We start from the raw sequence: 21771 nt of genomic DNA on the forward strand, positions 1-21771 counted from the left end.
CAACATGATGTTCGCCTTTGGGAACCTGATTCATTAGAGAAGGCATTCAGGTTAGCAAGAAAAATGGAAAGCAAAATTATGGCAACTAGGAAGCATACCACTCACAACTATAAAGACGGAAGTGTTGTTGCCCATAGTCTTCCACAACCTATAAGGTTGACACCACAACAATTGGAAGAAAAAAGAGCAAAAGGGCTTTGTTACAATTGTGATAGCAAATACACAAAAGGTCATAAGTGTGCTGAGAAGAAATTATTCTACATAGATTGTGAAGAGGAAGAAGAAAAGGAGCAAGAAAGGTCAAAAGAAGAGGATATACTCCAGGAACAAAGCCTAGATGAAGAACAAATAAATCCGACCATATCTTGTAATGCATTGGCGGGAATTACCACTCCTCAAACCATCAAGATAGAAGGACAAATCAAGAAGAAAAAGGTAATAGTGTTGATTGATTCAGGAAGCACCCACAATTTTATTCATTGTAAGGTAGCAAAAGAATTGAATTGCTTCCTATATCCAGCACCAGAGTGTCAAGTGATGATTGCAAATGGAGGAACAATAAATTGCTCTGGAAAGTGCCATAATATCAAGCTATCCATGGGAGAATATGTATTGACTAGCCCAATGCTTTCCATTCCAATGGGAGGTGCTGATGTTGTACTAGGAGTCCAATGGCTACAATCCTTGGGTACAATAGCTTTTAATTTTCAAGAACTTTTCATGAAATTTTCTGTGGAAGGAAAGGAAGTTGAATTAAGGGGTATTGCAGGGAAACCAGGAAAGATAATCAGCTCTAATGGTATGACAAAGCTTCTAAAAAAGGAGCAAAGAGGTGTAATTGCACAATTATGTTCGCTAGATGTTTCCACATTGGAATCATCTATTTCTCCAGATCTCCAAAAAGTCCTGGACAATCATTCCAAGGTATTTGAGACTCCCAAAGGTCTCCCACCTATGCGTGATCATGATCATGCTATTCATCTGATTCCAGGAAGTGTTCCTCCAAACATCAGGCCGTACAGATATCCCTATGTCCAAAAAAGTGAAATTGAACGTATGGTTGCAGAAATGCTAGAGGCTGGTATAATTCAACCGAGTCAAAGTTCTTTCTCAGCTCCAGTAGTATTGGTGCACAAGAAGGATGGATCATGGCGCATGTGTCCAGATTATAGGGAGCTCAACAAGCTCACTATTAAAGATAAGTTCCCCATTCCTGTCATTGATGAATTACTGGATGAATTGCATGGATCAATTTACTTCACCAAGTTGGATCTTCGTTCGGATATCATCAAATCAGAATGAAGATTGAAGACATTCCGAAAACGGCATTTAGAACTCATGAGGGTCATTATGAATTTTTGGTCATGCCTTTTGGCCTTACCAATGCACCTTCAACATTTCAAGGTTTGATGAATTCAATTTTCAAACCATTCCTTAGAAAATTTGTGTTAGTATTTTTTGATGATATACTAATCTACAGCAAGTCTTGGAAGGATCATGTTGAACATGTTGACAGGGTGCTACAACTATTGGAGGAGAAACAATTATATGCAAAAAGATCCAAATGTTTCTTTGGAGTCCAGGAGGTGGAATATTTGGGTCATATTGTATCTCATGAAGGAGTTAAGGTAGACCCTAGCAAAATTAAAGCCATTAAGGAATGGAAAATCCCCACATCCATAAAGCATCTGCGAGGATTTCTTGGGTTGACAGGGTATTATCGCAAGTTTGTTAAGAATTATGGGAGAATAGCAGCACCTCTAACAACATTATTGAAGAAAGATTCATTTTCATGGACTCCGGAAGCAACAAAGGCCTTTGAACATCTTAAAGAGGCAATGTGCCAAGCACCGGTCTTAGCTACACCGGACTTCACAAAAACCTTTATTGTGGAATGTGATGCTTCAGGAAATGGAATTGGTGCTGTTCTAATGCAAGATGAAAGACCCATTGCTTTTGAAAGTCGTCCAATCAAGGGAAAGTTTTTAAGCAAAGCTATTTATGAGAAGGAAATGTTGGCAATACTCCATGCACTTAAGAAATGGCGACCCTACCTAATGGGAAGACACTTCAAGGTAAAAACGGATCATGATAGCCTTAAATACTTTTTAGAACAAAGATTATCCTCTGAAGAGCAACAAAAGTGGGTCACAAAGATGTTGGGTTATGACTTTGAAATCATCTACAAAAAAGGGAAGCAAAATGTGGTGGCAGATGCACTCTCAAGAAAGGATGAGGATGTGGAAGCATTGTTGTGTGCCATTTCTATTATCCAACCAGATTGGATAAACGAAGCAAGGGAGGAATGGAAGAATGACGAAGAAGTGTGGGCACTTATTCGAAAGCTACAACAAGATTCCAGTACTTCTGATACATTTAGCTGGAAAAATGATTCGTTATGGTACAAAGATCGCTTATACCTCTGTAAGAATTCCCAGCTAAAACAAAAGATTCTTATGGAATTGCACACTTCTCCCTTAGGAGGGCACTCAGGATTTTTAAAAACTTACCACAGGGTTAAGAAGGAATTTTTTGGGATGGCCTTAAATCAGATATTCAAAAGTTTGTGGCGGAATGTTTGGTTTGCCAACAAAATAAAGTTGAAACAATTAAGACACCGGGTCTATTACAACCTTTATCCATTCCAAGCCAACGTTGGGAGGAGGTTTCAATGGATTTTATCACAGGTTTACCCAAGTCTGAGGGAAAGAGTGTCATCATGGTGGTAGTTGACAGACTTACCAAGTATGCACACTTTTGTGCATTATCACATCCATTTAAAGCCAGTACAGTTTCTACTGCATTTATGGAAACAGTTCAAAAGCTACATGGAAACCCAAAGATTATTGTAAGTGACAGAGATCCCATTTTCACTGGAAATTTTTGGACAGAATTATTTTCTTGTCTTGGTACTCAGTTAGCTCATAGCTCATCTTATCATCCTCAATCTGATGGGCAAACTGAGATAGTAAACAAATGTTTGGAAGGATATCTTCGTTGCTTTGTATCTGATAAACAGACACAATGGGTCAAATGGTTGCCTCTGGCTGAATGGTGGTATAACACTTCCTTCCATACAGCAACAAAAATGACCCCATTTATGGCACTTTATGGGTATCAACCACCATCCATCACATCATATTTAAGAGAAAATTCTAAGGTTCAGGCAGTGGAACATCACATCGAACATCAACAACAAGTCCTCCAACTCTTAAAGGATAACCTCGTGTTGGCACAAAATAGAATGAAACAACAGGCAGATCAACATCGCAGTGAAAGAAGTTTTGATGTAGGTGATTGGGTATTCCTACGGCTACAACCATATAAGCAAATGTCCCTAAAGCAAGCTAAGAAGGATAATAAATTATCACCAAAGTATTATGGTCCGTACAAGGTGTTGCAAAAGATTGGTACTATGGCATACAAATTGGAGCTTCCTGCAGCTTCTCGATTGCACCCAGTTTTCCATGTTTCATGTTTAAAGAAGGTTATAGGCGACAAGCTCCCAGTTCAAACAATATTGCCAGAACTTGACGAGGAAGGAAAAATTATATTGGAACCGGAAGCAGTCACAGAAACAAGAACTCGACAGCTACGAAATCGATCAATTTCAGAGTATCTTATCAAGTGGAAGAACTTATCCGCTGAAGATTCCACATGGGAGGATGAGAATTTTATGCAGAAGTATCCAGAACTACTCAAGCGTTGAGGACAACACTTTTTTGAAGGAGAGGGGCATGTTGGGTCCCTATAATACTAGTGATTACCCCATTACTATTGTAGTTATACCCCTTATTTATATTGTTGTGCCCCTATTACCCCCATATTGTAATTTTTGTGCCCCATAGAATCCCTCTATTGTTATTTTTGTGGCTTTATATTATTATTGTTAGGTCGGCTGGATTATATTGTGACTCCTTAGACTGCTATATATAGAAAGGAGGTTTTGTCATTTGTATCATCCAAGAATTGTTCATTTATGTAATGTAAAGGAGGTTGCCCCCTCGAAGAGGCTGAATTCTAAGGCGTTGATCTTTCTTTTCTATCTTTTCTTGAGCTGGTTTCATAACAGAGTGAAATTGAACGTATGGTTGCAAAAATGCTAGAGGCTGGTATAATTCAACCTAGCCAAAGTTCTTGCTCTACTCCAGTAGTATTCATGCACAAGAAGGATGGATCATGGCACAAGTGTCTAGATTATAGGGAGCTCAGCAAGATCACTATTAAAGATAAGTTTCCCATTCCTATCATTGACGAATTATTGGATGAATTGCATGGATCAATTTACTTCACCAAGTTGGATATTCATTCAGGATATCATCAAATCAGAATGAAGACTGAAGACATTCTGAAAAAAGAATTTAGAACTCATGAGGGTCACTATGAATTTTTGGTCATGCCTTTTGGCCTTACCAATTCACCTTCTACATATCAAGGTTTGATGAATTCCATTTTCAAACCCTTCTTTAGAAAATTGGTGTTAGTATTTTTTAATGGTATACTAATCTACAACAAGTCTTGGAAGGATCATGTTGAACATGTTGACAGGGTGCTACAACTATTGGAGGAGAAACAATTATATGCATAAAGATCCAAATGTTTCTTTGGAGTACAAGAGGTGGAATATTTGGGTCATATTTTATCTCATGAAGGAGTTAAGGTAGACCCTAGCAAAATTAAGGACATTAAGGAATGGAAAATCCCCACATCCATAAAGCATTTGTGAGGATTTCTCAAGTTGATAGGGTATTATCATAAGTTCGTTAAGAATTATGGGAAAATAGCAGCATCTCTAACAACATTATTGAAGAAAGATGCATTTTCATGGACTCCAGAAGCAACAAAGGCCTTCAAACATCTTAAAGAGGCAACGTGCCAAGCACCAGTCTTAGCTACACCAGACTTCACAAAAACGTTTATTGTGGAATGTGATGCTTCAGGAAATGGAATTGGTGCTGTTTTAATGCAAGATGAAAGACCCATTGCTTTCGAAAGTCATCCAATCAAGGGAAAGTATTTATAAAAAGCTATTTACGAGAAGGAAATGTTGGCAATACTACATGCACTTAAGAAATGATGACCCTACCCTGTGGGAAGACACTTCAAGGTAAAAACGAATTATGATAGCCTTAAATACTTTTTAGAACTAATATTATCCTATGAAGAACAAAAAAAATGGGTCACAAAGATGTTGGGTTATTACTTTGAAATCATCTGCGAAAAAGGGAAGCAAAATGTTGTGGCAGATGCACTCTCAAGAAAGGATGAGGATGTGGAAGCATTGTTGTGCGCCATTTCTATTATCCAGCTAGACTGGATAAATGAAGCAAGGGAGGAATGGAAGAATTAAAAATAAGTGTGGGCACTTATTCAAAAGTTACAACCCAGTACATCTGATACATTTAGCTGGAAAAATGATTTGTTATGGTACAAAGATTGCTTATACTTCTGTAAGAATTCCCAACTCAAACAAAAGATTCTTCTGGAACTACACACTTCTCCCTTAGGGGGGCACTTAGGATTTTTAAAAACTTACCATAGGGTTAAGAAGGAATTTTTTTGGGATGGCCTTAAATCAGATATTCAAAAGTTTGTGGTGGAATGTTTGGTTTGCCAACAAAATAAAGTTGAAACAATTAAGACATCGGGTCTATTATAACCTTTATTTATTCCAAGCCAACATTGGGAGGAGGTTCCAATGGATTTTATCACAGGTTTACCCAAGTCTGAGGGAAAGAGTGTCGTCATGGTGGTAGTTGACAGACTTACCAAGTATGCACACTTCTGTGCATTATCACATCCATTTAAAGCCAGTACAATTTCTACTTCATTTATGGAAACAATTCAAAAGCTACATGGAAACCCAAAGATTATTGTAAGTGACCGAGATCCCATTTTTACTAGAAATTTTTGGACAAAATTATTTTCTTGTCTTGGTACTTAGTTAGCTCATAGCTCATCTTATCATCCTCAATCTGATGGACAAACTGAGATAGTAAAGAAATGTTTGGAAGGATATCTTCGTTGCTTTGTATCTGATAAACAGACACAATGGGTTAAATGGTTGCCTCTGGCTGAATGGTGGTATAACACTTCCTTCCATACTGCAACAAAAATGACCCAATTTATGGAACTTTATGGATATCAGCCACCATCCATCACATCATATTTAAGAGAAAATTCTAAGGTTCAAGCAGTGGAACATCACATCGAGCATCAAAAACAAGTTCTCCAACTCTTAAACAATAACCTCGTGTTGGCGTAGAATAGAATGAAACAACAAGCAGATCAACATCGTAGTGAAAAAAGTTTTGATGTAGGTGACTAGATATTCCTATGGCTACAACCATATAAACAAATGTCCCTCAAGTAAGCTAAGAAGGATAGTAAATTATCACCAAAGTATTATGGTCCGTACAAGGTTTTGCAAAAGATTGGTACTATGGCATACAAATTGGAGCTTCCTACAGCTTCTCGAGTGCACCCAGTTTTCCATGTTTCATGTTTAAAGAAGGTTGTAGGTGACAAGCTCCAATTTCAAACAATACTGCCAGAACTTTACAAGGAAGGAAAAATTATATTGGAACTGGAAGCAGTCATAGAAACAAGAACTTGACAGCTATGAAATTGATCCATTTTGGAGTATCTCATCAAGTGGAAGAACTTATCTGCTGAAGATTCCACATGGGAGGATGACAATTTTATAGATAAGCATCCATAACTACTCAAGCATTGAGGACAACACTTTTTTGAAGGAGAGGGGCATGTTAGGTTCCTATAATACTAATGATGTCCCCATTACTATTTTAGTTGTATCACTTATTAATATTGGTGTGCCCCTATTGTCCCCATATTGTTATTACTATGCCCCATAAAATCCCTCTATTGCTATTTTTGTGCCTTTATAATATTATTGTTAGGTTGGCTTGGTTATATTGTGACCCCTTAGACTCCTATATATAGAAAGGAGGTTTTGTTATTTGAATGATCTATGAATTTCTCATGTATGTAATGTAAAGGAGGTTTCCCCCTCGAAGAGGCTGAATTCTAAGGCGTTGATCTATCTTTTCTATCTTTTGTGAGCTGGTTTCATAACAGAAAAAAGGACAATACAAGGTTGTTTTCTCTTTCTGTCACTAGTAGAAAATGAGAAATTAGTGACTAGATGACTAAAAACATTAGTCACCACAACTTTTCCAAGTGAAATACTACCAAAAATGAGCAATATTGAGTTATTGAACTAAAAACGACTAACATAAATCACTAATTTAGTCACGACTTAAAATATGACTAGATAATAAGTAACACAACTAAAAATGACTAACATGAATGATTAATTTAGTCTAAGAACAAAAATACAACTACCTTGCAAGTACTACAATAATATGATTAGTTTTTTATGTTAGTCATCTTAATTGTGTCAAGAGATCTAAACTTACAAGTGATAGGGGATTGAAAGGTTGTTAAAGTTTGGTTGAAAGGTTATCATTCCTTAAACACTTCTTCATCCTCACATGGTGTATAGGTTAGCCAACTTTGCATTATTTATCTCTAATAATTTGTAATTTTAAAAATATATTTTTTAATAAAAGAAATTATTTTATGTATTTTTTAAAAGTCTATTCATTGAATCTAATTGGATGTAGTTCCAATTTGAAATTAATTTGAAGAGAAATTTTAATTTTTAATGTTTTTAATATCAAATAAAAACTACTTTAATTTCATATTAACCGACCTAGATCCATATTAACCTCGAATCTATCAAGTGCCAAGAGGGATCTAATCTCTCGAGGTGTAAACTTTTTTTTTTAGTGCAAAACTTGAGGAAATGTTTGCATCTCGAGAGATTGGATCCCACTTGACAATTGATAATTATAGGGTTAATATGGATCTAGGTTGGTTATATAATACTATATAATATCTATATTTGTATTTGTGTCTCTTTGTTATTCTCCCTCTCTATATCACCCCCCCAAACATACACACACTCTCTCTCCCTCTCTTCTCCTTCCCTATCTATCTCTCTCTTCCCCTTCTCTCCCTCTCTATATATATCCTTCTCTCTATTCCCTCCCGATCTCCTCTCTCCCTCACTCTCTCTCCATGACCCTTTTCACCCCTATCTCTCTCCACCTTTCTCCCTATATGTTTTTCTTGTTCCCTCCCTATCCTGCCCCCTCCAATTCCATCTCTCTCTCCTCATCTCTATCTCCCTTCCTCTTTATCCCTTATCTCCCACCTCCCTCTATCTCTCCCTCCCAAATCACTCTCTCTCTCTCTCTCTCTCTCTCTCTCTCTGTCTCTCTCTCTCTCTCTCTTCTGTCAAACTCTATCACTATCTCCCCCCTTGTTCTTCTCCATCTCTATGTCTCCATCTCTCTCCCTTCCCCTTCTCTCCCTACCTCTATCCTCTCCTCTTCTTTCTCTTCCCTTCTCTCCCTACCTCTATCCTCTCCTCTTCTTTCTCTTCCCTTCTCTCCTCTCTCCCTCACTATCTCTCTTCCTCTCCCTTCCTCTCTCTGTCCACCTCTATCTCTCTGTGTCTTTGTTCTTTCCTCCCTCTCTCTCCCACTCCAACTCCATCTCTCTCTCTCTCTCTCCTCTCTCTTCCTTCCTCTCGCTTCTTCTCTCCCAACTCACTTTCTCTACCCCCCATCACTCTCTCTCTCTCTCTCTCTATGCCCTCAAACGTTTTCACTATCTCCTTCCCTCTCGTCATCCCCTCCCCAACTCTCTCTTAAATTTGATCACACTGTATTGTGTTTAAGAAATTATCTAAATTAAAAAAACTTAATTGGTTGTAAGATATTAAACCTATATTTGGATCAATCATGTCAAAGAAAATAAAATAATGAAAAACTTTAAAAAATCATGCACTATATTTAATCTATTATAATTAGTCAATTTGCTTGCTCTCATCCCTTGGATCCTTAGCTAAGATGGATCTATGCTAGTGTGTGTGTGTATATATATATATATATATATATATATATATATATATATATATATATATATATATATATATATATATCTATATCTATATCTATATCTATATCTATATCTATATCTATATATATATATATATATATCTATATATATATATATATATATATATATATATATATATATATATAACTAGCATAGATCCATCTTAGCTTAATTTTATTAAAACCTTAATTTAATTTCTATGGGAATATTTTTAGTAGTCGTGAGGATAGAGGGTTTAGATATATCTCAAATTGTCACATTTTCCCTTTTAGATTCAATTAAAAAAATGTTGTCAAATTAAATTAAAATAAAATATTTTTACTATGAAATAAGTTATGTTTTTTTGCCATGTGGTATTAATAAGCCATGGTGTTGGCCCATGGTATTGTAACATATCCAATTTACAAGTTAATATCTATGGTAAAGTGAGGGTGAATATCCATGGTTAACAATCTTGTCATATTGTTATAAAATATTTTGATTGTGAAATAATTTATGTCTTTTGGGCATGTGGTATTGATAATCCATGGTATTGTAACAAAGACTATTTTTTACAAGTTAGTAATATCTATCGTAAAGTGGGGGTGAATATCCATCATTAAGAATCTTTTCATATTGTTATAAAATATTTTGGTTGTAAAATAAGTTATGGTTTTTGGACTTGTGGTATTGATAAGCCATGGTATTGGCCCATGGAATTGTCACAAAGCCTATTCATAAGTTAATAACAAAATCAAAATATAACAAATTGAATTTTATTATTTTTATTAATTTAACTTTTTTATTATTAATTGGTGTCATATTTAAATGTTTACAATCATCCCAATATCATTTTTAACTTCTTCTTCTTCTTTTTAATTTAGCTTCTTACGCAAAAATAACAAATTCTTATTAAAAATAAATCATTTAACCTAATTGCAATTTATATATTTTATTTTATATTATAAATATTTCTTTTATTTTTTCCATGATAAATATTTCTTTTCTTTTTCATTTCTAGTTTAGCACTGGGTTCAAATAAACTATTCACAGATTACAACATCACATTGCAGCATTGCATTTTTGTATGCCTTGTTACTATCTATGTGGAAATGCTAGAAGAAGGAAGACTGTCAACGTGATCTATGGATTTCATGGGATTCAAACCCCAAATGGAGTTTGCATGGGAAACACCTTAGGAGAGTGCCTTGTTGATATCTACGTGGAAATGCTAGAAGAAGTAAGACCATCAATGTGATCTATGGATTTCATGGGATTCGAACCCCAGATGGAGTTTGCATGGGAAATAACTTAGGAGAGCATCAATGATTAGATGGAGGAAGGGCAAGGTCATTGGGCATGGAAATTCCATTTGTACATGGGTATGAATTTGGACGCTAGAGAGTTCTTCCTTTTTACTGAAGATGAATTTTGTTCTTATGGGTACACAATTTCAAGTGTTTATATGATCAAAGCATAAACTTCATCTAGAGTTGAGAGTTTAATGATTATGATAATGAAAATCTTGATTACGGCCAAAAATTCATTAAAAGAAAATGCACAAGTAAGCATTTTGCATGTCCTTATTGTACAGATCAGTTCGCTCCTCCCTAACTTTTCTAGGGTTAGAATGCATGAAATTTTAATTTTTCTTTTCACCATTTTTTTAGTGGCTGATTGTTTGTGTAATGGATTCTACCATGCCCAAATTCAAATGTCTTGAGTGATGCAAGAAAATTTTCTAGTAGGATGCAAATACTAGACGTTCCTCAAACTTTGTTACATGAAATTAAAATTTCTTGTAATCACAAACATAAAATCTTTTCTATTTCATCCTTAGATTCTGATCTTAATGCTTACAGTTTTAAACCATGTTACTATATTTTATGTAGAATATAGTTAGATCCATTAAACCTTACAACTCTCCAATTCTTAGGTTAATTTCAGCTAAAAAGAAGGAACTTGAATGGATTTTGCAATTTAGACTCAATTGTTACAGATGATGATTAAAAATGGAAGAAACCAAACGGTCAGATAAATTTTACCCACCCATCAATTTCAAAGAACTTTGCTATTATTATGAACCGAAACAGAGAGAGTAGAAGAAGAAGAGGAGCCTGGATGAGGTGGACCCTAACCTGCTTGATACTTTTCAAAAGTTGGGCATGCCCTTGACTAGAAGAAGATATTGACCAACATTGTTGTAGATGTTGTTTTTGACAATGTTTTCATTTCCACCATGCATAGGTAGACTCTATAAGTAGTTGAGGTTATCTTTTATTTGTTATAAGAGGTAATTCAGGAGTATCTTGATCTAGTTGGGAAGTAGCTTCACAGGGTTGTTCCACCTACTAATAACTATTATACTGCATTGTATATTATTTTTTAGTGATAGCTCCTTCTATTAAATACCCAAGCACACTTTGTCACCCATGGAAATATCCACTTATTTTTAGATGAATGAGATGGAGACCAGGCAATTTGAGAGGACTCTTATTGTTGTAGATGAGAGGAGTTATGTGACAAATATTGAAGGATTCCCTGCACCATTTTATGACACCAATCATCTCCATGCCACTGTAGTGGATATCTGTTGTACCGAGGGAGAAATGATAAAGTATTCCACTGTAAAGAATTGGTATGTCGGGGACAAGGAATGCAGATGTGGGATTTATAATTTTATTGCAAAAAGAGGTTTTTGCCATGGAGACAAATCAAGGATTTCATGCACTTGAGTAGAGATTGGTTCGACAATTACCCAGAAATACTCAAGCATTGTTTTGAAAGGCGATGATGCAATTGGAGAGTTTTATCATGTTTCCTTGAAAAATAACTATCAATAGGGGGGACAAAGATGATCCATATAGGGAAGAATTATAGGAGTAGGATTGTTTCTAAAATGATATCTCTAGGAATGTCAAGGAACTACTACAAAGGATTAATGCAGGTGCAATCAAATACTCATAATGCAATGAATTTTGCACAGTGTGATTTGATGCTAATCAGTGACCAAGAAGCTGCAAATACTTATCGTTACATTAAGGTACAATTTGAGTTGCATTCTAAAGTATCTAATTTCATTTATTGATAGTCCTTCTTGTGTCCTTGTCTCTCTTAATTTCATTGTGGTAGGATTGGAATGAGTTAAAAAATCAAGCATATCATTGAGTAAAATAGACACCCACATGTCACTACATGTCATTGTTCATACTCTTTGTCTTTTATATCATTAGAAGTGAGAAATATGATGTGTGAACAACTAAAAGTCCTAATAGACATGATGAATCCAGTCTTAGCATGGAAACTGAAACCAAGAATCATAAAATATCAATAAATTTGTGACATAGAATAAAAGACACAATAAAATATTCTATGCAAACATTGTCTATTTAGTGCAAGATACTTATTAGGATATTCTGACACATAGGAAATAGTTAAGTATAACTTGGTCTAGTGTAGAGTTAGCTAAAGTGTGTTTCTTTACTATGTACTTTTGTAACTTACAATTTGACGATTATGATATGTTCTAGACATGAATTGATTCGACTGTTCATTCTCTCCTCAGTATTATCGACACTTGATTTGTGGCTTAACACCCGATTGGTCCATGATCTCTATTTAAAAAGCATGGAGGGTAATTTGTAAGGTGACCATTAATGAGAGAATCTTACGTAAATTTTCTTTCTTTTACATTAATAAATTTCTTGAAGTGGTCGCGTTGGCTCAGGTCGTGAACTGTTTCCCTCTTTGAGGGCTTTAAGCACGTCAAGAATATTGGGGTAATGATATGTGATCTATTTTTGAGTGGTTTCCTACATGGTATCGGAGCTATTTGAGGGTTGCATTCATTGGTGATCCAAATCCAAAGCTGGTACAACTGCATCCAACTATCGTTTCCTAGATCTACTATTTTTTATTACTTTCGGGCTGAGAGGACTGCTCTATTGTGTTAGGAGCATTTGTTCCAGTGAGGAACCCCTTTACTTTCATGTGAAAAGGTTTCTAGTAGCCCTAGCTATGTCATTTTTAAGATCTAGAGGTATACAGTCTTTATTTGTAGTTTTAGCTATTTATCACTTTATTTATTTCAATTTATTTATCTCTCAGTTTTTTTATTACCGGATCTATACCTTTCATTTCTACGTATGCTCTTTGCCCCGTGACTCTGTGCAATTTTGGAAAATCAGAAACAAAAAGGAAGGATTTTTCATGCATATGCTCTTTTCCGCCGCGCCTTAGTGTGATCTCGGAAAATCAGAAACATTGAGGAAAATATTTAGTTTCTCATGAAATCTAACTTCAAGCCGTAAGGTTTGGTTTATTTTTTCATGTCTATTTTGGGTTGTGGGTCTTTTTTTTTGTAGGAAAAAAGAGCTTTCTCAAGTAAGCACGCACTCCAAAGCTTCAGTAACTTAAAAAAAAAAAAACCCTTCTAAACTAGCTCACTTGGTACAAAGTTACTTTATGAGAATAGAGACTTTGGGTTCAAGTCTTTCTTTTTTTTGAGTTACTTTTTCAAAAAAAAAATGTAACTTATGTTTTAAAGTTACTTTATGTAAAATTTCTCTTACACATTAGAAAAAGTGAGTCACTTATACTTCTAAAGTCTCTTTATCTTTTATTTAAGTTACAATTTGGTGGGTAGCTCATAAAGTACCATTGTAAAAGTGAATTTCACTTATTTGTAAAAGTGGCACATAATTTTTTGTTTTTTTAAAGTGAGTTAATTAGATTAAGTTTGGAAAGGGAGGGATCTTTTTTAAAATGTAACATTATCATTCACTTCCACACATTCACATACTTTGTCGGCGTCTTCAACAACTTTTCTTCAAAAAGCCATAACTTCTTTATCCGGAAGTCGTTTTCAGTGTCGTTTTTTTAATCGGCCTAATTTTTCAAGATCTTTCCATTGGAACACATAGTTTCGACATCTACAACTTCATTTTTTGTTAAAATGGAAAGTGCATGCAAAGTTATTCTTGACATCACCAACTACTTCCAATGGGTGTCCTACATGGAGGATTTACTTAGAAGTAAAGGTGTTTATAGAATAGCCTCAAGCTAAGAGCCTAAACCTAAAGATGAAGATAAGAAAGAAAAATGTGAAAATAGACAAGATCAAGCATGTCGGTTGATAGGTATGTCTATTTATCTTGAACTTAGATTCCATATCCTACAACTTGATACCCCTGATGAAGCAATGAAACAACTCAATAAAGTTTTTGGAATTGAAGATGAAATTAGAGCCCATCAACTCGAAATAAGTTTCTTACGTTAGACCCCAATAATTTTTCTTCCATTGAAGATTTTTTGTCCAAATTCAAGACCCTTAGAATTCTCTTGGAAGGTGTTACTATTAAGAAAGAAGATGGTAGCCTTATCTATTCCATTCTTACTAAGTTGGGACCAACCTACTTTGTGTTTGTTTCCACCTTCCATTCTACTAGAGAAGCCTTTTTTCTCAACGACAAGACTACAAGCCCCACTCTTTTGATGCATTTTATGATTCTTTAATAAGAGAACAAGAGAAAATCTTACATCTTGGTCTTCTCAATCTTAGAAACTCTTCTAAGAAATCCTTAGCCGCCCAGCGGCAACTAAGTTCAAAGAATCCTAAGAAGTAGCGTCCTAAAAAGAATGGTCCTAAACCAACGAAGTGTCCTGAGCACTTTTAGTCTCAAAATGAAAAATCAATTCAACAAAATGATAAGGCAAATAAAAAAAATGGAATAAGACTCATTTAAGAAGATGGAAGCCTTGGAAGCAACAATGAAGAAGCATAACATTCATTTGGAGCACTCTTCAACATCAACTTCATCCTCAGGAATAACACTTTCTACATGTGGTTTTCAAGCATGTCAGTCTGGTTATGCACTAAATGTATCTTCTTCTTCTCATTCTCATGAGTGGCTCATTGAGTCTGGAGCTTCTTATCACATGGCCAAAAACAAAGCCATGTTTTCTTTTTAAATGATTGTAACACCAAAAATATGTATGTTGGTGATGATATACCTCTTAGTGTTGGAGGCACTTGAACTATTCATCTAGACAATGGTCAATTTAATGATATATTATGTGTTCCTACCTTATCCTACAATATTCTATCTGTATATCAGATAACTCATTCAGGTGAAGGTAAAAAAGTTGAATTTTCACCTCATGATGTTGTAATTGAGGACTAAAGAGATCCTAGATAGATTTTAGCTACTGGTATTGTTGAATATTCTACAAGGTTGTATAAGTTTAACAACTTTGGGTCATCAAATCTTCCCTCAGTATTTTTTGCTTATAATGATGAAGTGAGAAAACTTTGGCATGAGCGATTTGGTCACTTAAACTATCGCTCCCTTCAAAATCTATGTAAGGAAAATGTGGTGACAGATCTTCCTATGGAATCTTACAGAGATGGTGTTTGTTTCTGATGTGTACTCAGAAATCATCATCAAGATAGTTTTGAAAAACGTGCCTCTTGGCATGCCTTAGCCCCTTTACAACTTGTACACAGTGATTTATGTGGTCCACTTCCAGTTGTTTCATTCTCTGGCTACAAGTATTTCTTAACATTCATTGATGATTTCTCCAGATGCACTTGGGTATACTTCTTAAAACTCAAGAGTGAAGTATTTAACATGTTCTTCGCTTTTAAGGCCTTTGTTGAGAAATAATATGGACATCAAATTCTTAGGCTGAGATATGATAATGGCGGAGAATATGTTAACAACAAATTCATCAACTTTTGCACTGAGCATGGAATTCAAATGAAACATATTGTTCCATATACTCCACAGCAAAATGGTGTAGCTGAAAGGAAGAATCTCACCTTAAAGGAAATGGCTAATTGTATGCTTCAATCTAAAGGACTTAGTCTTAATTTTTTGCAGAAGCAATTAACTGTGAAAATTACATAGTAAAACACACTCCTACTAAGATTTTAAATAATATCACTGTAGAAGAATCATGGAGCTCAATTAAACCAGATGTAAGTCACTTTCGTGTTTTTGGAAGTGAAGCATGGGCCCATATTCCCAATGAGAAACATAAAGCCTTAGAACCTAAGAGTGAAAAATGTATTTTTGTTTGATATTCTGAAGATGTCAAAGGATAAAGACTTCTTCAACCTAAATCCAAAAATTTTATCATTAGAATAGATGTAAAGTTTTCTAAAAATATATTGGCCTACGAGCCTAGTTTGACAGATGTGCCACCTCTCTCTATCCCTTCTACTTCTGAAAATATTTCTTCTTTAGATGATGAGAATGAGTATGACTGTCCCCCCCCCCCACCTTATCAAGATCCTCCTTTAGCTCCTCGACTTCCAAAATGGGTCTGCGCTACTCACGATGCAACAGGTGCTCTTGCAAGTGATACTACATATCAACGTCACACACGTTCTCAGTTTGATAGAGCCTCTTCTTTACTGGCTCAAGCTTCAATGAGTTATCATGCTGACACCTTTGCAGAAGCTTCAGGCCATCCAGATTGCAATACATCTATGAATGAAGAATATTGTTCATTATTGGCAAATGATACATGGGATCTTGTTCCTCTTCCAAAGGTACGAAAAGTTGTTAGATGCAAATGGGTTTACAGAACTAAGTTTGGACTAGATGGAAAAGTTGATAAACATAAAGCTCGTCTTGTTGCTAAGGGTTCTTCACAGGCTAAAGGCATTGAGTATATTGAAACCTTCTCCCTTGTTGCAAAAATTAACTCTATCCTCTTTGTTCTTTCCCTTGCTGCCTCTTTCAAATGGGAATTCCATCAGATGGATGTTAAATCAACCTTCTTGCATGGGGACTCGCATGAAGAAATCTATATGGAACAACCTCCTGGCTTTATACAAACAGACTCTAGCCTTGTCTGTTAGCTTAAGAAATCTCTTTATGGACTCAAGCAAGCCCCTCGGGCTTGGTATGCCAAAATGGATAGCTTTCTTTTAGATACTGGCTTTTCTAGGTGTCATTCTGACAATATTGTCTACACCAAGAAAGTGGGTAAGTCTATTAGCATTCTTGTTCTTTATGTTGATGATGTTATCCTTATTGGTAGTGATCCCAACCTTATAAACCATGTTAAGTCCAGCCTTAAAAAGCAGTTTGAAATGACAGGCTTAGGACACTTGCATTATTTTCTTGGTCTTCAAGTCTTGCAATCTAAGGAAGGTATTTCCATTTCCCAGTCCATGTATACCTATGATCCTCTACGCCACTTTCATATAGAAGACTGTAAGCCAACCCCTTCTCCCTTTCAGTCTGGATCCAAAATTTCATTCACTTGTACTTCCCCTGAAGTTGATGCTACCTTATACCACCAACTTGTAGGAAAACTTTTGTATTTGACCCATACCTATCCTGACCTTTCCTTTGTTGTTGTCCTTATTGCTCGATTTATGCAAAACCCACATGACAGTCATTAGAAAGCAGCTAAAAGAATACTTTGTTATGTTCGAGTTACAATTCAGTTTGGGATTCATTATAGTGCAGAAGCATCTCCTATATTGGTTGGTTTCACTGATTCTAATTGGGTTGGTGACCCTGATGATCAAAATTCTATTGAAGGCTATGTCTTCACTCTTGATTATGGACCTATTACATGGGCTTGCAAGAAACAAAGTGTCATTTCTCTTTCTTTAGCAGAAGCATAGTATCGTGGCACCATAGAAGCTGGTAAGGAAGCCCTGTGGCTTCGTTAGATCCTGTCAGAGTTTGGATTTCAGTAGCAACATCCGACTAAACTTTTGTTTGATAATAAAAGTGTCGTTCAACAATGAAAAGATCCAGTCCAACATCAGTGCAACAAACACATTGAAATACACATGCACTTCATCAGAAAGCCCATTCATGACCATGTTCTTGAAGTGAAATATTATTCAACCAATGATCAAGTTGCAAACATCTTTACAAAGGCTCTCACAGAGGCGAAGTTTACTAAACTTCGATTTATGGTTGGATTTCAGGAAATTGTCACTAAGGGGGATAGGCTCTACCGCCTCCTTCCTTCTCCTACTGTGTCATATTTTTATATCCTTCAATCCTATCTCAAGTTTTTCTTAAGGGGGGGTGTTAGGATATTCCAACACATAGGAAATAGTTAAGTATAACTTGGTCTAGTGTAGAATTAGGTAAAGTGTGTTTCTTTACTATGTATTTTTGTAACTTACAATCTAACAGACACGATATGTTCTAGACATGAAGTGATCTGACGGTTCATTCTCTCCTCGGTATTACTGACACTTGATCCATGGCTTAACACCCAATTGATCTATGATCTCTATTTAAAGAGCATGGAGGGTCATTTGTAAGGTTACCATTCATGAGATAAACTTATATAAATTTTCTTTCTTTTACAGTAATAAATTTTCTGAAGTGGACATGTTGGCTCAGGCTGTGGACTCTTTCCCTCTTTGAGGGTTTTAACCACATCAAGAATACTGGTAAACTGATATGTCATTTGTTTGTGAGCAGTGTCCTTTGGTGTTCTATCTGGGGAACTTACCCTATAAATTCCTACAATACTACTAATATTTCATAATTTTCAAAGCTGGTGGATGTCATGAAAATGCCCTCAAGAAAAGTTACTGACTTGAAGATAAGATGGCCAGTGCAACTAATTACTTTAAATGGGCTAAATTTAGGTAATTAAAACAAGTTTGAAAATCACTAGAAACACCACCCCCACATCATTTTATTTCGAGTTGTATAAGATAATATTGAATAAAATTATGAGCACTTCCATTTAAATTGACCGTATGTAAAATAACAAACAAAGTTGATGCTTTTAAAAACTATATCCATCATTAAATATAGGATATGACAATGCTAGCTCATAATTTTAAAGGCTATATCCATCACCAACTATAATATAAGAGTTAGTGAGATGAGAAAAAGCTTGTCTTGATATAACATGTAAACATCATATTACTTATAACTCGTGCATGTTATATCTTATTCTGCATATGTTAATTGTATAACTTCAATCTGGGTAATATTTTACATTCAAATTGTCAAATATGTAGAAGTTACATTACATTAGCTTAAATCCACACACAAATAATTTCACACTGGTTTAAAATTTCCCCTTGGTTGGTGAAGAACCAATTCAATTCTATTTTTGGTGGAGTATTAAGTTATTAACCGAAGATAAAAAAATGCTAGTCCCTTAAATGACTGAAAAAAGAATATTTAGAATGTTATATAGAAGTTACATTTCACGTAGCTATAGAAGTTACATTTTACATAGCTATATATCCCTTGACATAACTATAATATTCCAACTCCATCTTTTTCACACTTTTCAACATTTTAAATATTTGTTTATTTTGGTGTGATTATTTAATTAAATAGATGATATTGTTTAAGACATCGCCTATTTGCAACATTTTGAATTCTTAAGTGGGATCTTGGGTAGGTTTTTTTTAATACCATATATCATGTTTTAAGTAGATGGTGTTTTATAATTCAACCAAGGACTTTAGGAGAAACCTTGAATTGCATGCTTGTTTCCATTATAAATCTAATATTTGCAACCTTTTCCATGTGAAGAACCCAATAAACCATGTTGAACATGAAGCAAGTACCTCAAAAATTGGGGAATATCAATTATTCTATTTCCAGAGGGGGATAGATCCAGAGAAGGCAACGAAAACTATCATAAATGGCTTTTGTCGGGTTGTATTTAATGAAATCCCACTAGAATTTGCTACTAAAGTAAATCAATTGATGAATTTGAAGCTTGAAGGTAGTTTTGAATAGGTTTCGGAAGGTATCTCTATAACAATATTTATCTACATGATTCTAATGCCATGATATGGTGTCTCAATAACGCTATTGTCTAGTGACGAGTGCTAGATGTAGATAGCTTTCTCATGTCCTACAGGTAAAGTGTATCATTATATTTCTATGAAATATCAAAATGTGTTCAAAGTTTTTCTCAGATAAGGAAATATATATGTAGTCTTTAATTTATCTATGTTGTAATAAGACCAAGAATAAAGTTTGCATTGCAAATAATTGGGATATACCATCTAAGTTTACTTTACTACATGAAATTCTTGATTTGTTAGATCCCAACTAGTTAGGGTTGAATTTATTTTTGTTATAATGAGATTAAGAATAAAGTTGTCATTTTAATCACTGAAATCTACCATGTAAGATTTATTGACTACATGAAATTGTTTATTTGTTAGAGCCCAACTTATTAGGATTATGAAGAGTCCTCTTTCATGACAATATTTCTAAATTCTCTATTCTTGCTCAAAGAATTACATATTATAGAAAGGTGGAAAATAACTAAGATGTTGATCTGGATTTAAACAGGAATGCAACAAATTATAGAGATAATGATAAATTCAGAGATACAAAAAAAATAATACTTCATTTCATTAATGTAAAATACTAAAATATGCTTGCAAACAGAAATGGAAATAAACTAGCTTGGGCGATGTTAGCTTATCTCTAAGGAGAGATGTGGCAGCTACATGCCTCTGAAATGTCTTACAATGAGGCTCAAAGGCCTATTTATTGTTTAGAAACAATGGAAAACCATAAACATCCAAAACCCTAACCCTAGGAGATGAAGCACCAAACTATGGGCCCCGTTTTGGGTAAATTGGTACATAAAATTCCCGGGGTTGTAACTTGATCTTCGTTTGATGTGAACAATACCTTGTTAGAAAGATCTATCTAAGGACTACAACTTTGGGAACAAAATCATTGTTCCATGGTCCCATGTTGCTCCCATTTTTCCCAAAAAGCATCATTTAGGGCCTCAAAATGGCTCCAAAAGTTCAGGACCCGAAAAACTGCCAAAAATAGTAAATTGTGCTACAAATAAGGAAACTGAAAAACTGAAAGAAACAATGGGGGGGTCCAAGTGGAACTGACGGGTGGCCAAAAATATCCACATGGATCATTCCTCCCCCTTAGGAAGTAGTGGTCCCCATTACGTTGAGTTCCTCCATGAGATGAGGAAACTTCTGTTGAACCTAGTCCTTAGTGAGCCACTTGCTTTGGTGAAGACCTACTTTGACAACTCAATACAGTTGGATCTTCTACTGGTGAGTGTGCCTGATCTACGTGTCCATGATTCGATCAATTGCAGCTTATTCCATGCAATCTAGATTTAACTCTATTTGTGTGAGTTGTTCTACAATGTCGGATGTGTCTAGTAATGGTGGAAAGTATGGCCAAAGGCAATCCACATTGAACACTGGGTGTAGGCAAAGGAATGGGGGAATGCTGAGCTCAAATGCATTGTCTCTAATAGCATTGGTAATGGTTTAAGGATGATATCAGAGTGGTATATGTTTCCGCTAGGCTCCGGTAAGGCATTCCTTTTTCAAATGCAACCAGAATTTATCACCCACCTAAAGCTTGTGTGGCACCCGATGTTGATCATGTCGTTGCTTGTACTTGGCATTTTATTTCTCTAGAATTTCATGGACTTGCTAGTGGATATGTTGGATGTGCTCAATGAAGCTATTTTCCTTATCTGTTTCGAACTAGACATGACCTAAATCTGCCTGAGTAGCTACAAGTGGCATGGCCACATCAATGGGACATAGTGGCTGCAATCCCAAGCCCACCTAAAAAGGGCTGTGGCTAGTCAAGATATGGAGAGCCCAACTATAGTTGTGACGAACATAGGGGAAGCTCTTATCTCATGTGCATGGATGCTTTGAGTTGTAATGCGCAAAATGTGTATGATCATCCTGTTGACAACCTCTGTCTGGCCATCAGTTTGGGGATGGAAGGCTGTGGACTTAGTGAGTTTGGTGTCCAGCATCGACTAGAGACTTGACCAAAA

The 21771-nt window shown here is 35.5% G+C and overlaps 1 pseudogene; it reads left to right on the top strand.

The window, feature by feature from the left end:
* LOC149247347 (iron-sulfur cluster assembly SufBD family protein ABCI8, chloroplastic-like) overlaps positions 1–19718 on the top strand; it is a 68320-nt pseudogene extending 48602 nt beyond the window's left edge.
* Positions 19719–21771: the final 2053 nt, after the last annotated feature.

Source organism: Pinus tabuliformis, chromosome 7 (genome assembly GCF_031772625.1).
Source record: "Pinus tabuliformis cultivar Carrire ecotype Pingquan chromosome 7, CPIR1, whole genome shotgun sequence".
NCBI classification, from domain to species: domain Eukaryota; kingdom Viridiplantae; phylum Streptophyta; class Pinopsida; order Pinales; family Pinaceae; genus Pinus; species Pinus tabuliformis.